Genomic DNA, 19,314 nt, shown 5'->3' with positions numbered 1-19,314 from the left:
AAAATCTTTAAATAACATGATACTCCAAGTAGATTAATGTAAAAAATGAGCATTGCAGAATAACTTCAGAGTAATAAAACTTGTAATTACAGTTGAAAGAGTTTAGAACAACATTAAAATGCTATGTGCTCAAATATGTGCCAGTTCATTGTTTTAAATGATTTGCCTCTGTTTACTCTTTTAGTCATCACACCAACTTCTGAGGTATATACTATTATTGTCTCTGTTTTGCGGATAAGGAAACTGAGGGAAAGAGAGGTTAAGTAACTTGCCTATGTCACAGAGCTAATAAATGGCAGAGCCAGCATTCAAACCTGGGCAGTCTGTCATCAAAATGCTTAAATATACCGTGCTGCCAGACTGTCGCAAAAGCAGAGGCCTCCTACATTGAATTCTTTGGAATCTTAATGTGAAAGATTTAAAACATGAAAACAGTAGAACATTAAGCCTGCGGACAGGCTATCTGTCTTTTAAGAAGTGTAGCCGGGTTTGGAACCTTGGTGGTCTGGTGCTAGGGCACAGTTTTCTTTATAAGATGTTAGCATTTTCCTGAATTACAGTAAGGATTTAATTATTTGATGAGATATGCTTTAGGCAACTGAGAGTTGAATAGTACTTAAGCCGTAAAATAGATTGATGTATTCTTAGAGTTTGAATACTAAGAAGTTCTAGGATTTGATCCCTTGTGACAGGGAATTTAATCAGATGATTTTAAAAAACAAGAAAAAGCCTGAAAAGTTAACCACTTTGAAAATTATCTCCCAATTCATCTTCAAGGCTTAGCTGATCAAGATGCATTTGAAAAGATGATACTAATAACAATAAAGGGTAAAGAAAAGTTATGTTTTAAAATTATGTATGACAGTCCGTAAGTAGATGGATAATTTTTGAAAAGTATCTCAGACTGTGAATCAAATGGACCTGACAGTGTCTTCTGAATGTATTGAAATAGCAATATATTTTTCTCATTGAGAATCTTTTGATAAAAATAAATCTGCAGTTAATAAATGTTGAAGTTAATTTTAAGTGGGATTAATAGTATACTAAATTAGATTTGAAAAAATCGGTAAAAAATATGCACAACAAAACATTTGCCCATTCAACAATTTTTACATGTGCAGTTCAGTGACATTGATTATGTTCATCATGTTGTACAATCATCACAACTACCCTCTTCCAGATGATTCCACCACCGTTAACAGAAACTTAGTGCCTCCTAAGCAGTGACTTCGCCTTACACTCTCCCTGCCACCTGTGGAAACCACTAATAAGCTTTAGTTTCTATACATTTGCCTGTTTCATATAAGTAGGATCATAGTATTTAACCTTCTGGGACTGACTTAATTCACTTATTTCAATGTTCTCAAGGTTCATCAATGTTGTAGCTTGTATCAGAACTTCATTTTTCTTTATGACTGAGTAAAATTCCATTATATGTGTGTGTGTATATGTATGGATGTATATATATATATATATATTTAAACACATACACAGACATGCATGTGTATATACACAAAGCCACATTTTGTTTATCCATTCATCTGTTGGTGGACATTTAGGTTGTTTCCACCTTTTAGCTATTGTGAATACTGTTGCAGTGAAGATTATTGTACATGCATCTGTTTGAGCCACTGCTTTCAGTCCTTTTGGATATATACCTAGGTGTGAAATTGCTGGGTAATTTGGTAGTTTTATGTTTAACTTTTTGAGAAACCACCAAACTCTTTTCCACAGCGGCTGTACCATTTTGTATTCTCACCAGCAACAGTCGAGGGTTCCAGTTTTTGCACATCCTTTCCAACACATGTTATTTTCTAGTTGTGTGATCAGAGCCATTCTAGTAGGGATGAGGTGGTATGTCATTCTAGTTGCGGTGAGGGGGTTTTGATTTGTATCTATTTTTTTAATAATGCTAAGCATCTTTTCATTTGCTTTTTGTCCATTTTAATACCCTCTTTGATGAAATATATATTCAGGTTCTTTGCCAGTTTATTGATTGGGTTGCTTGTCTTTTTGTTGTTAAATTGTTGGCATTCTTTGTGTATTTTGAGTATTAAACTCTTATCAGATACGTGCTCTCAAAAAATTTTTTTCCAGTCCATAGGTTATCTTTTCACTTTATCAGGTCCTTTACTGAGCAAAAGTTTTTTATTTTTATGAGGTCACATTTTGTCTATTTTGTCTTTTGCTGCTTGTGTTTTTGGTGTCATAACTATGAATTGTTAAAACGCTAAGTCCCAAAGTGATACCCGTTTTTTGCTTTTTTTTTAATTAATATTTATTGTGATTTTGGAGCCCTGGTGGCACAGCGAGTGAGAGCTCGGCTGCTAACTCAAAGGTCAGCAGTTCGAATCTACTAGCCACTCCTTGAAAAACATATGAGGCAGTTCTGCTCTGTCCTATAGGGTTGCTATGAGTTGTAATTGATGTGACAGACAACAGGTTTTTTTTTTTTTTAAATAGTGGTTTTGTGAAAGTTTACACAGCAAATTAGGTTCTCATCTAACAGTTTCTATACAATTGTTCAGTGACATTGGTTACATTTTCCACAGTGTGTCAGCTTTCTCATTTTTTCTATTCTGGTCGTTCCATCTCCGGTAATCTAGTTTCGTTGCCTCCTTTTCTTTCCCGTCTTTGCTTTTGAGTAAATGTTGACCATTTGGTCTCATATAGGTGACTTTTTTTAAAGGAGAGGAGTACTCATGAATGAAACTGTTCATTTTATGAGCCAGTCTTTTATTTAGCTCAAAGATGACCTCATGGAATAGTTTTGGTTAAAGGTTTAAAAAGTATCTCAGGGCAGTAGTCTCAGGGAGTCCTCTAGTCTCAACTAGTCCAGTAAGAGTTTGAGTTCTGTTCTACATTTTGCTCTCATTCTATCAGTATCCATCTATTATATTCCTGATCAGAATGGTGAGTATATCTAGTTCTTCTGGTCTCAGAGTAGATGAGGTCATGGTTCACATAGATTATTAGTCCTGTAGACTAGTTTTCTTCTCTGAGTCTTTGATTTCCTTCTTTCCCTTTTACTCCGGAGATGTAGAGACCAATAGTTGTATTGTAGATGGCCACCTGGAAGATTTTAAGACCGCAGACGCTACTCACAGAGCTAAGATGTAAAACATAAGCTTTACATACTATATTATGCCACTTGACTGAGTTGTTCCATGACCCTGTGGTCCTAAGCCTTCAGACACTGTAAACGAATCCTGTGAAGGGTGGTTAAGTCTAAGAAGTATTCGTGCCCCTTGTGTGCTTTATTGTATGTATGAATATATATGGGTGCTTACATGTAGATACATATACACCTATATATGCCCACATATGCACACATATATGTATCTATATACTTGTATGCATACATACATACACATGTAACCGCATTCCTTTTCTTTAGTTGTTGCACGGTTGTATATGTCATGTCATTTACCAAAAGCATCCTTTTTTCTTTGCATACTTCTTAGTGACATCATATACTTTGGTCATGCTGTGCACACTTCACCCACATTTGGTGTTATATTTCCCATCACCAGAAATAAGAAGTATCTATTATCTAGAGAGAGATTCCCTCTGTCCCCTGATCCCTGGTAATCACCAGTGATCATTGGTTTCAATATGTATACTTATTCTTGTCTTTTTATAATAGTGCGACCATACAGCATTTGTCCTTTTGTGATTGACTTATTTCAGTCAGCATAATGTCCTCCAGGTTCATCCATATTATAAAGTATTGTGAGAGCTCATCATTATTCTTCATGGCTGCATAGTATTCCATTGTATGTATGCACCATATTTTGTTTATCCATTCATTCGTTGACAGGCACTAGGTTGTTGGTATCTTTTTGCTATTGTGAATACTACTGCAGTGAACATAGGTGTACATATATCATATATATCTGATTGTACCTTTAGTATTAGATCTCTAGGGTATATACCTAGAAGTGGGATTGCTGGATCATAAGGTAGTTCTATATATATATATATATATATATATTTTTTTTTTTTTTGTGGAAGCACCATACCATTTTCCATAGTGGTTGTACCATTTTATAATACCACCAGCAGTGGATAAGGGTTCCAGTCTCCCCACACCCTCATTAGCTTTTGTGTTTTAAGGTTTTTTGATAAGTGCAATTTTAGCAGAGGTGAGTTAGCATCTCATGGTAGTTTTTATTTACGTCTCCTTAATGACTAATGCCCCCAACTGTCAGTCAGTTTATCGTGCTTTGAGGGCATGTGTGTTGCTGTGATGCTGGAAGCTATGCCACTGGTATTCAAATACTAGCAGGGTCACCCATGGCGGACAGGATTCAGCTGAGCTTCCTAAGACGACTAGGAAGAAGGACCTGGCGGCCTACTTCTGAAAAAAAGCAGCCAGTGAGTACCTTATGAATAGCAGTGGAACATTGTCTGATATAGTGCTGGAGGATGAGCCCTTGAGGTTGGAAGGCACTCAAGATGACTGGGGAAGAGCTGCCTCCTCAAAGTAGAGTCTATCTTAAAGACTTGAGTGAAGTCAAGCTTTCATATCTTCATTTGCTGATGTGGCACGACTGAAAATGATAAGAAACAGATGCAAACATACATTAATAATAGGAACATGGAATGTACGAAGTATGAATCTAGGAAAATTGGAAATCATCAGAAATGAAATGCATAAAGATCAATACCCTAGGCATTAGTGAGCTGACATGGACTGGTTTTGGCCATTTTGAATTAGACAGTCATATGGTCTGCTATACCAGGAATGACAAATTGAAGAGAAATGGTGTTGCATTCATCGTTAAAAAGAACATTTCAAGATCTATCCTGAAGTACAGTGCTGTCAGTGATAGGATAATACCCATACTTCTACAAGGAAAACCACTTAATAAGACAACTATTCAAACATACACACCAACCACCAGTGTCAAAGATGAGGAGATAGAAGATCTTTACCAACTTCTGCAGTCTGAAATTGATCACACATGCAATCAAGATACATTGAAAATTACTGGCGATTGGAATGTGAAAGTTGGAAGTGAAGAAGAAGGATTGGTAGTTGGAAAATACGGCCTTGGAGATAGAAACAACACTAGAGACTGCATGATAGAATTTTGCAAGACCAACGGCTTCATAAGGGCAGCTGTACACGTGGACCTCAATGGACAGAAAACACAGGAGTCAAATTGACTACACTTGTGGAAAGAGACAATGGAGAAGCTTGATATCATTTAGAACAAGGCCAGGGGATGACTGTGGAACAGACCATCACTTGCTCACATACAACTTTAAGTTGAATCTGAAGAAAATTCAGACAGTTATGCAAGAACTGAAATATGACCATGAGTATGTCTCACCTGAATTTGGAGACTATTTCAGAATAGATTTCAGACATTGAACACTAATGACCAAACCAGTCGAGTTGTGGGATGACATCATAAAGCAAAAGATTAAAAGGAAAGGAAAGAAAAGACCAAAATGGATTTCAGAAGAGACTCTGAAACTTGCTCTTAAACGTAGAGTAGCAAAAGCCAAAGAACGAAATGAAGTAAAAGAGCTGAACAGAAGATTTCAAAGGATGGCTCAAGAAGACATAGTGAAGTATTATAGTGAAATGTGCATAGACTTGGGGTTAGAAAACCAAAAGGAAGAAACACACTTGGCATTTCTCAAGCTGTAAGAACTGAAGAAAAAATTCAAGCCTTCAGTTGCATCTTTGAGGAATTCTATGGGCAAAATACTGGACGATGCAGGAAATATCAAAAACAGATGGAAGGAATACACAGAATCACCTTACCAAAAAGAACTGGTCAGTGTTCAGCCATTTTAGGAGGTAGCATGTGATCAAGAACTGATGGTATTAAAGGAAGAAGTCCAAGCTGCACTGAAGGCATTGGCGAAAACAAAGACTTCAGGAATTGATGGAATACCAATTGAGATGTTTCAACAAAGGGATGCAACGCTGGAGATCCTAACTTGTCTGTGCCAAGAAATTTGGAAGGAAGCTTCCTGACCAACCAACTGCATATTTATGCCTATTCCAAAGAAAGGTGATCCAACAAAATGTGGAAATTATTGGACAATATCATTAATAACACATGCATGTAAAATTTTGCTGGATAGAATTCAAAACCGGTTGCAGCACTACATCGACAGAGAAATGCCAGAAATTAAAGTTGGATTCAGAAGAGGACCTGGAACGAGGGATATCATTGCTGACGTCAGGTGGATCCTGGCTCAAAGCCGAGAATATCAGAAAGATGTTTAACTGTGTATTATTAACTGTGCAGAGGCATTTGACACTGTGGGTTATAGCAAATCATGGATACCATTGTGAAGAATGGGAATTCCAGAGCACGTAATTGTGCTCATGATTAACGTGTATATAGACCAAGAGGCAGTCATTTGACTAGAACAAGAGGATACGCTGTGGTTTAAGATCAGGAAAGGTGTGTGTCAGCGTTGTATCTTTTCACCGTATTTATTCAATCAGTATGCTGAGCAGATAATCTGAGAAGCTGAACTATGTGAACAAGAACGTGGCATCAGGACTGGTGGAAGACTTATTAACAACCTGCGAAATGCAGATTAACACAACCTTGCTGCCGCAAGTGACCAGGACTTGAAGTACAGATAAACGGAAAAGATTGACGTCAAGGATTTCATTTTACTTGGATCCACAGTCAGTGCCCGTGAAAGCAGCAGTCAGGAAATCAGACGACGTATTGCATTGGGCATATCTGCTGCAAAAGATCTCTTTAAAGTGTTCAAAAGCAAAAATGTCACTTTGAGGACTTAGGTGCGCCTGACACAAGCCACAATATTTTTAACTGCCTTATATGTATCTGAAAGCTGGGTAATGAATAAGGAAGACCAAAGAAGAATTGATGCCTTTGAATTATGGTGTTGGTGAAGAATATTAAATATACCATAAACTGCCAGAAGAATTAACAAGTTGGTCTTGGAAGAAGTACAGCTAGAATGCTCCTTGGAAGCATTGTCTTAAGTGCTTAGGACATGTTATCAGGAGGGATCAGTCCTTCTATAAGGACATCGCGCTTGGTAGGGTAGAGGGCCAGCGAAACAGAGGAAGTCCCTCGATGAGATGAATTGACCTTGGCAGCAACAGTGGGCTGAACATAGTAATGATTGTGAGGATGGCGCAGGACGTTAGTGTCTCATTCTGTTGTACATAGGGTCACTATGAGTTGGATCCAACTCGGTGGCACCTAACAACAACAGGAAACATACATAACAGGAAACATACATACATGCATATATGTGTGGGTGTGTGTATACATACACCCACACATATATATTTACACACACACGTACATACATACCTATACACCTTAGGTGACTGGGTGGTGCAGATGGTTAAGTGCTTGATTACTAGCCACAAGGTTGGTAGTTTGAACCTGCCTGCAGGTGCATTGGGAGACAGTCTTGGCAGTCTGTTTCCAGAAGGTCACACAGCCTTAAAAACCCTATGGATCAATTCTGTTCTGCCCACATGGGGTTGCCAGGAATCAGAATCAACTCAACAACAACTATAAACGTATATGTATGTGTATATATATGTGCGTGTGTGTATATGAGTATATATATATGGAGCCCTGGTGGCTGAGTGGTTAAAAGCTCAGCTTCTAACCAAAAGGTCAGTAGTTCGAGTCGGAATTGACCCGATGGCAATGGGATCTATGTGTGTGTGTGTGTGTGTATATGTGTACATATATATATGTATGTATGTATGCATACACAGATACACATATCGTCTTTTTTATCGGGAAATGTCTATTTTCCATTCATTTTTGAGGAAGAGTGCTGCGTAGACTTTTTGGGTAACAGTTTATTTCTGTACTTTGAAATATTCCGCTATCCTGTGGCCTCCATTGTTTCTGATGAGATGTCAGCTTTGAATTTTATTGTTTCCCTGCCTGTGATGAGTCAGTTTTCTCTTGCTACTTTAAAGGTTTTTTTCCCTTGCATTCGGCTTTCAGCAGTTTGACTGTAATATATGTAGGTGTGGATCTCTTTGCCATTATCCTGTCTGAGGTTCATTGAACTGACTGTAACAGAATGTTTTTCATTAAATTTGGAAATTTTTGTCTGTTGTTTCTTCAAATATGTTTTTTTATATCAGTTTCTCATTATTTTTCTGGAACTTCCATTACAAGTATGTTCCTGCAGTTAATATGCCTCCCATATCTCATTTCATTTTTCTTTAATCTTCTTTCTTTGTTGTTTAGATTCATTAATTTCTGGTCGTCTTTATTCATTTCACTGATTCCTTCTACTGCCATGTTAAATCTGCCTTTGAGCCTCTAATGAACATTTTATTTTAGTTACTTTTTTTTAATGCTTTGCTCTGCTTTATTTATTTATTATTGTACTTTAGATGAAAGTTAGAACAAACTAGCTTCTCGTTAAATAATTAATGTACATATTGTTTTGTGACATTGATTGCCAACTGCATGACATGTCAACAGTCCCCCCTTCTCAACCTTAGGTTCACTATTACCAGCTTTTCTGTCCTCTCCTTCCTTCTCGTTCTTGCTCCTGGGCTTGTGTTTCCATTTATTCTTGTTTTGTTTTATGGGCCTATCTAATCTTTGGCTGAAGGATGAACCTCGAGTGACTTCAGTACTGAGTTGTAAGGGTGTTCTCCGTACTCTCTGGGTCTCTCCAGTCTCTGTCAGATCAGTAAGTCTGGTTTTTTTTTTTTGGTGAGGTAGAATTTTGTTCCGTATCTGTCTCCTGCCTTCTCTGGGACCCTCTGTTATGATCTGTGTCAGAGAGGAGTCAGTGGTAGTAGCCAGACACCATCTGGTTGTGCTGGACTCAGTCTGGTACAGGCTGTGGTAGTTGTAGTCCATTAGACCTTTGGACTAATCTTTCCCTTGTGTCTTTGGTTTTCTTCATTCTCCTTGCTCCAGGTGGGGTAAGACCATGGAGTATCTTAGGTGGCTGCTCGTAGGCTTTTATGCCAGTTGAGCTAGATGTCCCCTGAGATTGTGGTCCTCATAGCCCTCAGCCCAATAATTTGATCTCTCAGGGAATTTGGATGTGTTTGTGGAGCTTCCGTGACCTTGCCTTCGACAAGTTGTGCTGGGTTCCCCAGTATTGTGTATTGTCTTACCCTTTACCAAAGTTACCACTTATCTATTGCCTATTTAGTGTTTTTCCTTCCCACCCCTTCCTTCCCTCATAACCTTCAAAGATGGTTTCTAATTGTGTATAAATCTTTTCATGAGTTTTTATAGTAGTGGTCTCTTACAATATTTGTCCTTTTGTGATTGACTTATTTTGCTGTGCATAATGCCTTCCGTATTCACTCATGTTGTGGGATGCTTTGCAGGTTCATCATTTTTCTTTACTCTTGTGTAGTATTCCGTTATGTGTATGTTCCATAGTTTGTTTATCCATTCATCTCTTGATGGGTATCTAGGTTGTTTCCATCTTTTTGCTATTGTGAACGATTCTGCGGTGATCAGGGGTACATACGTCTATTTGTGTGATGGCTGTTATTCCCCTAGGAAATATTCCTAGGAGTGGGATTGCTGGATCATATGGTATTTCTATTTCTAGCTTTTTAAAGAAGTAACATATTGTTTTCCAAAATGGTTTTACCATTTTGCATTTCCACCAGCAGTTCTTAAGAGTTCCAGTCTTCCCGCAGCCTCTTCAACTGTTGATATTTTCTGTTTTTTGTAAATTCTGATTTGCTTTTTTTGATTTCAGTTTTTTTTTTTTTTAAAGTATTGGTCACTCACCCTTTGCATGTCTTGTAACTTTTCACTTAATGCTGAGCATTTTAGAGAACATGCTATTCAAACTTTTGATTCTGCTCCCCTCCCCATGAGAGTTGTTATAGCTGTTTTGTTTTTTGATTGCTTAGAAACTCACCTTGTCTAAATCTGTGAAACCTGTCTCTTTTACAGTGTTCAGATGCTGTATCAGCCTAGGTTACTGTTTAGCCAAAGATTGATCAGAGGTCATGCCCAAATACCTTTAACCAGTGATGTTTCCACTCTTTGCTGATGGATCCTTTCGGGGGCTGGGGTGTGTATTCAAAGTTCAGGCTGTTCCAAGTGTTTCCTGGCTTTTATTTTCTTTTGTTTCTTCTCAGGTTTTTTCTACATATGCACCAAGGCTTAGTTGGCTAGGGATATGTTGATGGCTTGGCCCTCTTTGGTCTTTGCTGTTTATGTGCAGTCTCTTGTCAAACCTGAGATATGTGGAGAGTTTATCAAGCAACCTGTGCCTGTCTCACATCTTGAAACTGTGTGTTAAATTCCTGTTTGCTTGCTGATGAAACTGCCAATTGACTGACAGCTTCCAAATCAAGTGAGCTCCCTCTGACAATAGCAGTAAACCCCCTGGCTTTCATGGCTTGCCCCACTCTGGTTGAATGACAGTTTTGTCCAGCTTTATAGTTGCTTTTTGAGGCCCTGGTGGTACAGTGGTTAAGAGGTTGTATGTTAACCAAAAGGTTTGCAGTTGGAATCCACCAGCCGTTCCATGAAGACCTTGTGGGGCAGTTGCCTATCCTACAGGGTTGTTAAGAATCGGAATCAAATTGACGGCAATGGGTTTGGTTTGATTTTGGAGTAGTTACTTTTTGGGGGAGACAATTTGTCATCGTAACTCTTATGCTGGAAGTGACTCTGCACATATTGTTGTTAGAATATACTTTTATTCATTGATTTTTTTTCATTGTTCATATATGTGCTAAATTCACTTTCAGTTTTTTCCCGATATAGATACGGAACTAGACGTTTGATCTTGTTTTTTGGTGACCATTTTAAAAAATTAAGAATCTTTGTTCAGTGTTGTTCTACTGGATTGTGCTGTGGATCCCATTAAAGCTAGTCTATCAGTTTCCTTACCTGTAAAATGGGAACAATAAAGTTCCTACTTCAAGGGTTTTTGTGATGATTAAATGAATTAAACACTTAAAATGGTGTTTAAAAAACATGAGAACCTAACCCACTGGCCATTGAATCAATTCTGACTCATAGCAACCCTACAGGACAGAGTAGAACTGCCCCGTAGAGTTTCCAGGGCTGCGATTTTTTTTTTTTTTAAGTTGTACTTTATGTGAAGGAAACCCTGGTGGTGTAGTGGTTGAGAGCTATGCCTGCTAACCAAAATGTCGGCAGTTCAGATCTACCAGGTGCTCCTTGGAAACTCTATGGGGCAGTACTACTCTGTCATACAGGGCTGCTATGGGTTGGAATTGACTTGATGGCAACGAGTTTGGGTTTCGGTTGGGTTTCGGTGAAAGTTTACAGAGCATATTAGTTTCTCATTAAACAATGTACAGATTGTTTTGTGACATCAGTTGCCAACCCCACTACATGTCAACGCTCTCCCCTTCTCAACCTTTGGTTCCCCATTTCTCATCGTCCAGCTTCCCTGTCCACTCTTGCCTTCTCATCCTTGCACCTGCCCTGGTGTGTCCCTTTAGTCTCGTATACACAGTCGAACTATGTGTATTATTGTTTGTTTTATAACTTATCTAATACTTGGCTGAAGGGTGAACCTCAGGAGTGACTTCAGTACAGAGTTAAAAGGGTGCCCGGAGCCCGTACTCTTGGGGTTTCTCCAGTTCTGTCAGACCAGTAAGTCAGTCTTTCTTATGTGAGTTAGAATTTTGTTCTACATTTTTCTCCAGCTCTGTCAGGGACCCTCTACTGTGATCCCTGTCAGAGCAGTTAGTGGTGGTAGCCAGGCACCATCTAGTTGTGCTGGGCTCAGTCTGGTGGAGGCTGTGGTAGTTGTGGCCCATTAGTCCTTTGGACTAATCTTTCCCTTGTGTCTATGGTTTTCTTCATTCTGCTTTGCTCTAGGCGGGGTATGACTAACAGATGTATCTTAGATGGCTGCTTACAAGCTTTTAAGACCCCAGAAGCTACTCACTGAAGTAGAATGTAGAACATTTTCTTTATAAACTGTTATGCCAGTTGAGCTAGATGTCCCGTGAAACCATGACCCCACCCCTCAGCTCAGTGACTTGGTCCCTCAAGGAGTTTGGATGTGTCTATGAATCTTCTATGACTTGGCCTTGGTCAGCTTTTGCTGACTTCTCCATTATTGCGTACTGTCTTCCCCTTCACCAAAATCATCGCTTATTTGTTATTTGGTGAGTGTTTTTCCCTCCCCACTCCTCCTCTACCTTGTAACCATCAAAGATTATTTCTTTCTGTGCATAAAGCTTTTCATGAGTTTTATAATAGCGGTTTCATACAGTATTGATCGTTTAACTTATATCACTCAGGATGTATCCCTCCATTTTCATCTGTGTGGTGAGATTTTTCACAGATTTATCATTGTTCTTTATCATTGTGTAGTATTCCACAGTTTTTTGATCCATTCATTTTTCGATGGGCACATAGGTTCTTTCTATTTTGTTACCGTTGTGAGTAATGCCACAGTGAATATGGGTGTGTATGTGCCTATTTGTGTGATAGCTTTTTATTCTCTAGGATATAGTCCCAGGAGTGGGATTGCTGGATATTATAGTATTTCTATTTCTAACTTTTTAAGGAAGTGGCGCATTGTTTTCCAAAATGATTTTACCATCAGCAGTGCATAAGAGTTCCAGTCTGCCTTCAGCCTCTTTAACATTTATGAGTTTCTTCTTCTTCTTTTTTTTTTTTTTTATTTGTGCCAGTAATGTTGGAGTGAGATGGTATCTCATTGTGGTTTAGATTTGCATTTCTCTAATGCCTAGTGATCGAGAGCATTTCCTCATGTGTTTGTTAGCCACTTGAATGTGTTCGTTGGCGGTGTGTCTGTTCATATCCTTTGCCCATCTTGTAATTGGATTATTTGTCTTTTTGTGGTAGAAATGTTCATTTTTTCTGTAGATTTTGCAGATTAGACCTTTCTCGGACTTATCATAGCCAAGAATTTTTCCCAGTCTGTAGGGTCTCTCTTTCCTTTTTTTGGTGAAGTCTTTTGATGAGTATAAATGTTCAGTTTTTAGGAGCTCCCAGTTACCTAGTTTATCTTCTGGTGTTTGTACATTTTCACTTATGGTTTGTATCCTATTCATGCCATGTATTAAAGCCCCTGGCATTGACCCAATGTTTTCCTTCCGTGGTCTTTATCGTTTTAGGTTTTTATTTAGGTCTTTGATCCATTTGGAATTAGTTTTTGTGTATGGTGTAAGGTATTGGTCCTGTTTCATTTTTTTTACAGATGGACATCAAGTTTTTCCAGCACCATTTGTTAAAAAGACTGTCTTTGCCTCATTTAATGGACTTTGGGACTTTGTCAAAAGTCTGACGTCTTAGGCTGGGTTCTCTAGAGAAGCAAAACCAGTAATGCCTATAAATGTATATATATATAGACTTCTATTAAGGAAAGAGCTAATGCGATTGTAGGGGTTGGAACGTCCCAAGTCCTTGGATCAAGATAGAGTCCTTTCCCAATACACGGAGCTGCAGGGGCTGGCGAACCTAAATAGGCAGGTCGGGGAGCAGGACTCCTGCTCCCACGCCGTGAAGATCGGTGAATCCCAAGATGGACAGGTAAGCTGCTAGCTCAAGTCCCAAGAACCAGAGGTCAAACAAGAGACAGCTGCTGGATCCAGAACAAGTTAACAACTTTTGCAAGGTGAGCAGGAAGGAAGTAGGCAGCAGAAGGCGGAGAGATGAAGGCTGAGCGGGTGGTGAGCCTCCACAGGCCCCACCTCCCACTGATACCACTCCGCAGATTTCGTCATAGGGGTGATCACATCAGATTTCAACAGGGAAGTGATCACAACATTATACAGCTGCTAAAACACTGAGACTCATGGCCCAGCCAAGTTGGCACACAATCTTAACCGTTACATCTGGTGACCGCAGGTAGGTGGATTTACACCTGAGTTCTTGATTCTTTTCCATTGGTCAACGTGTCTCTCGTAGTACTAGAACCAGGCTGTTTTGACTGTCATTGTTGAGTTGTTTGTTCTGACGTCAGTTATTGCGAGTCTCCCTACTTTATTCTTTTTCTTTGATAGTGCTTATTTGAGGCCTCTTCCCTTTCCATGTAAAGCTCAGTTCAGTTTTCCGTCTCGTTTAAGAATGCTATTAGTATTTAGATTGGAATTGCATTGTATTTATAGATTGCTTTGGGTAGAATTGACATTTTCACAGTGTTGAGTCTGCCTATGCCTGAGCATGGTGTATTTTTCCATTTATGTAGGTCTTTTTTGGTTTCTTGAAGTAGTGTATGTAGTTTTCTTTGTATAGGTCTTTTAGTGGCTGCAACAATGAGCTCAAGCATAACGATTGTAAAGATGGTGCGGGACTGGGCAGTGTTTTGTTCTGTTGTGCATAGGGTCAGTATGAGTTGGAACCGACTCGACGGCACCTAACAAGAACAACATGTTATATATCCTGTTACTCTGCTGAATTAATGCCAGTAGTTTTTTTATGGAGTCTTTAGGGTTCTCTATGTATCAAATCGTATCATCTGCAAATAGGGATAGTTTTATTTCTTCTTTACAAATTTGGATGCCGTTTCTTTTTTTTTTTTTTGCCTTATTGCTGTAGCTAGGGCTTCCAGCACAGTGTTAAATAGGAGTGGTGATAAAAGGCATCCTTATTATCTTGTTCCTGTTCTCAGGGAGAATACTTTCGGCTTCTCTCCATTGAGGATGATGTTGGCTGTTGGTTTTGTGTAAAACCTGTTGCTTTTGAGTCGATACTGACTCATAGTGTCCCTTAGGACAGAGTAGAACTGCCCCATAGAGTTTCCAAGGAGAGCCTGGTGGATTTGAACTGCTGATCTTTTGGTTAGCAGCTGTAGCACTTAGCCATTACACCACCAGGGTTTTGTACCACCAGGTTTTGTATAGATGCCGTTTATTATGTTGAGGAATTTCCTCTCATTCCTATTTTATTGAGAATTTTTGTCAGGAATGGGTGTTGCACTTTATCAAATGCCTTTTCTGCATCGATTCAGATGATCATGTGTTCTTTTGTTTTATTTACATGGTAGATTATGTTGATTGATTTTGTAATGTTGAACAATCCTTGCATACCTGGTATAAATCCCACTTGGATGTGATGTATTATTTTTTTTTTGATATTGATCCTGAATTCTGTTGGCTAGAAATTTTTTGAGGCTTTTTGCATCTATCTTCATGAGAGATACTGGTTTGTAATATTCTTTTTTTGTGGTGTCTTTACCTGATTTTGTTAGCATTTTGGCTTCAGAGAATGAACTCAGAGTATCCCTTACTTTTCTATATTCTGAAATAGTTTAAGTAGTATCTGTGTGATCTCTCTTGTGAATGTTTGGTAGAATTCTTCAGTGAAGCCATCTGTGCCAGCACTTTCTTTGTTGTTGTTGGAAGTTATTTTATTACCTTTTCCATCTGTTTTCTTGTTATAGCTCTGTCGAGATTTTATACTTCATTTTGTGTTAGTTTAGGTAGTGTGTTTCTAGAAATTTGTCCATTTCCTCTAGGTTTTGAAATTTTTTGGAGTAGAGTTTTTATTTCAGTTAGGTTTGTTGTAATGCCCTCCATTTCATTTCTCATTTGTGTTATTTGCTTTCTTGCCTATTTTTGTTTTGTCAGTTTGGTCAGTGGTTTGTCGATTGAAAGAAGCAACTTTTGGTTTTGTTGATTCTTTTCTATCGTTTTTCTATTCCTATTTCGTATATTTCTCCTGTGATTGTTATTATCCTTTCTTTTGGTGGCTGTGGGCTTCTTTTGGTGTACTTTTTCTGTTTGATTTGTAAAGCTAACATTTTCATTTTATCTCTTGCTCTTTTTTTGATGTGTGCATCTGTTGGTATAAATTGACCCCTGATCACTGCCTTTGCTGCATCCCAAAGGTTTTGCTGTGATATGTTTGCATTCTCATTTGATTCTAGGAATTTTTTGTTTCCATCTTTGATTTCTTCTATTTACTGGTGTTTTTTTTAGGAAGGTGTTATTGTATCTCCATGTTTTTTATTTTATTTTTTTTTCCTTGATCTCCTTGTTATCAATTTCTACTTTTATGGCATTGTGATCAGAGAAGATGCTTTGAATTATCTCAGTGTTTTGAATTTTGTTGAGGGTTGCTTTGTGGCCTAAGATGTGGTCTATTCTGGAGAAGGTTCTATGTGTGTTGGAAAAGAATATATACCTTGCTTCTGTTGGGTGGAGGGTTCTATATATGTGTGTGAGGTCAAGTTGGCTGATGTGGCCTTTATATCTTCTGTATGTTTGTCGAGTTTCTTTCTAGATGTTCTGACCTTTACCAAGAGTGGTGTGTTGAAATCTTTTACTGTTATTGTGGAGCTTTCTTTTTTTTTTCAGTGCTGTTAGAGTTTGTTTTATACATTTTGAAGCCCTGTCATTGAGTGCGTAGATATTTATTATGGTTATATCATCATGGTGGATTGTCCCTTTAATCATTATGTAATGTTTTGCCTTTTCTCTTATGGTAGATAATGTCTTAAAGTCTATTTTATCTGAGATTAGTATTGCTGCTCCTGTTCTTTTTTTGGTTGCAGTTTTTTTCCCCTTTTTTTGATTTTAAAAATATTTTTGTCTTCATTTCTAAAGTGTGTCTCTTGTAGAGAGCATATTAATGTGTCATTTTTTTTAAGTCCATTCTCTCTTTTTGGGTTTATTTAAGCCATCTGTGTTCTGTGTAATTATCAATAGGGTTGAGTTTATTGCTGTCATTTTGTAGTGCTTTTTTTGTGGTCCTAATGTTTTCTTTGTTCCTCTTACTCTCCTGTGCTGAATTCCTTTTGATTGTGGATTTTGTTTTCGTAGATTTTTTTGTTTATGTTTTTATTTTGACAAGTAGTTTTTAAAAATTTCTTTGTGGTTACGCTGAAATTTACCTTTATGTTTCTAAGTTTGAACCGGTCTTTTATGTACTTGATATCACCTTGACTTCCTCTCCATTTAAAAGTTGTATACCTACACTCTTTATTCCCCCTTTTATTAGTCTGATGTTGTTGTTTACAAATTGATGTCTCTGGTTTTCTGTTGTAGGTCTTTTAGTTTTGTTTTATCCTTGAGGGGTCATTACCAAATTGCTATCTGGCTGATGCTGTTGTGTGTCCTAAATTCAGGTTATTGTCTAATGTTTTTGGTTCTCTAACTGAAGGACTCCATTGAATAATTCTTGTAAGTTTTCTTTGATCTTTCCATATTTCCTTAATTTCCGTTTATCCTGAAATGTAATTTCACCATGGTATTTGAGTGAGAGTTTGGCAATTTTTTTCTTTCGAGGTTTTTGTTTATTTCATCCCATTATCTTCTTGCCTGCATGGTTCCTGTTGAGTAGTCAGAAGTTAGTTTTATTTTTTTCCCTTTTTTATGTGACTTTTCGTTTTTTCTTGAGCTGATCACAGGATTTTTTATCTTTTGCTTTGGTGAATGTGATTATGATATGTTTTGTTGATTATCTTTTAGGGTCTATCTTATATGGGGTTTGTTGAACTTCTTGGATGGTCTGTCAGCAAATCTTCAATGATCCTCTCTGTTTTTTCCAGCTTCTTATTTGTAGAACCCCAGTCACATGCAAATTTTTGTTCTTGATTATATCCCACATAGTTTTTAGGTTTTCTTCATTATTTTCTCAGATTTTTTCTCAAACAAAGTGATATGCAAGGATTTTTCTTCAATTTCACTTATTCTGTCTTCCATTGTTTCTAATTTATACCTAAAACTTTCTATTGCACTATCCATCTCTGAAATCTTGTTGCTTATCTTTTGGGTTTCTAATTGATGTTTTTGTATGATTTCTAATTGTGTATTTATTTTCACATTTTTTCTTGTATTGTTTTCCTGGATTCGTACTTTGCTTTGTCTGTGTGTTCCCTGATTTTGTCTGTATTCTTCATGATTCTACTTTTTTCTAAGTTTTCTTTGTATTTTCCTTGATCTCTTTACTAATCTCTTAAAGAGCCTCAAATATGAGACTTTTGAATTCCGTATCAGGTACTTCTTGTGCTTTTTTTTTTTCTACTGGAAGGTCATCTAGTGTTTTATTTTTGTTGCTTACTGGAGACATCCTGTACTTTTTTTTTTTTGTATGTTTTGATATTGTCTCCCACCTCCAATACATTAAAGAATTTTTTTCTTCATTTATTGATTGTAGGCTTGTTTGTTTCATACTGCTTTTTTGTTTTATGTGGTTATATCTTGGTGGGTAGGCTCAGTGTGTTTTTTTGCTTGCTCATCTGTGGGCACAATAGTTCTTACCACTTTTTCCAGATGGACAGGATTGTTGTTCAGCTGTGGTGTAGTTGCACAGACCCAGTGTGGGGTTGGGGGGGGGGGTCATGTGGATGGGTTATTTATGGCATGAACTGGGACTGGCGGGGTGGATCTGGTGGGGGTGTTGGAGGACAGGGTTTGAGGGTTCAGAGGTCTCTGTCAGTCCTGCTCAGGCATGTGGCACAAGGCCAGGGGCAGCATGGGGTTAGGTCCAGGCACCTGTGCTGGTCCTGCATGGGGACTCGGTGCTCAGCAGTGCATGTCCAGGGAGTGACACGGGGCGTAGCTTAGGAGTCAGTGCTGGCGTTGTTTGGGGGTGCTGTTCTCTGTGGGGTGGGGGGTGGGCCGTCCGTGGTGTGGAATTCGTGGGTCCGTGCTAGTGTTCCTCTGGGGTGCAGCCTTCTGCCATAGGGTGGGGTATGGGGGTATGTGCTGGTGCCACTCGGGCACAGCTTTCTTCCAGGCGGGGCCAGGGGGTTGCTGGGGTGGGTCCCGCAGGTCCAGAGGTCTGCTCAAGTGCCACTAAGGGACATGGCACTTGGTGCAGAGAGGCTGTCAAGAAAGGATGTGATGTGCAGAGCTAAGTGGTAGAGAGAAAGAAGAGAGAGTAACAGAAGCAAAATGAAGAAAAAAAGTATAAAATAAATGGTGGTGCTGTGGGAGTCCGTGGGTGGGGGCAGGGTAGACTCAGGGAGGCAGTGTGCCAGTGGCACTCTAATTGAGCGGTGTGGCACGGCCTGTTGAGAGTGGGTGGGGGTGGTGCATGTGTCTAGGTGGCCAGAAGAAAGGGTAAGAGAGATACAGCAAAAAACCCAAAACAAAACAAAAGTGGGGCCCAGGGAAGTAGCTGTTGGAGGTGGAGTGGGACCAGGGTAGCTGATATATTTCTAGCTGGGTGGTACAGCACCGCTCGTCAGGAAGGGCTTAGACAGCGCAGGGCCTGGGTGGGAGGGAGAAAGAAAAGGGAGAAAGAGAAAGATTAAAAAAAAAAAATGATGCTGAATCAGCTGGCAGTTAGGGGCAGGGCTGACCCAGTGAGGTTGTGTTCTGGTGGCTTTGTAGCTGAGTGGTGTGACACGGCCTGTCAAGAAGAGGTGGAGTTGATG

The 19,314-nt window shown here is 38.8% G+C and overlaps 1 protein-coding gene across 10 annotated transcripts in view; it reads left to right on the top strand.

Moving 5' to 3' along the window:
• Window positions 1-19,314, top strand: part of BIRC6 (baculoviral IAP repeat containing 6) — a 383,808-nt gene that overhangs the window by 73,900 nt on the left and 290,594 nt on the right. The window lies entirely within an intron of this gene.

Source organism: Elephas maximus, chromosome 26, assembly GCF_024166365.1.
Source record: "Elephas maximus indicus isolate mEleMax1 chromosome 26, mEleMax1 primary haplotype, whole genome shotgun sequence".
NCBI classification, from domain to species: domain Eukaryota; kingdom Metazoa; phylum Chordata; class Mammalia; order Proboscidea; family Elephantidae; genus Elephas; species Elephas maximus.
Note: the sequence above shows the minus strand (reverse complement) of the source record. Positions and strands in the feature narration are given on the sequence as shown.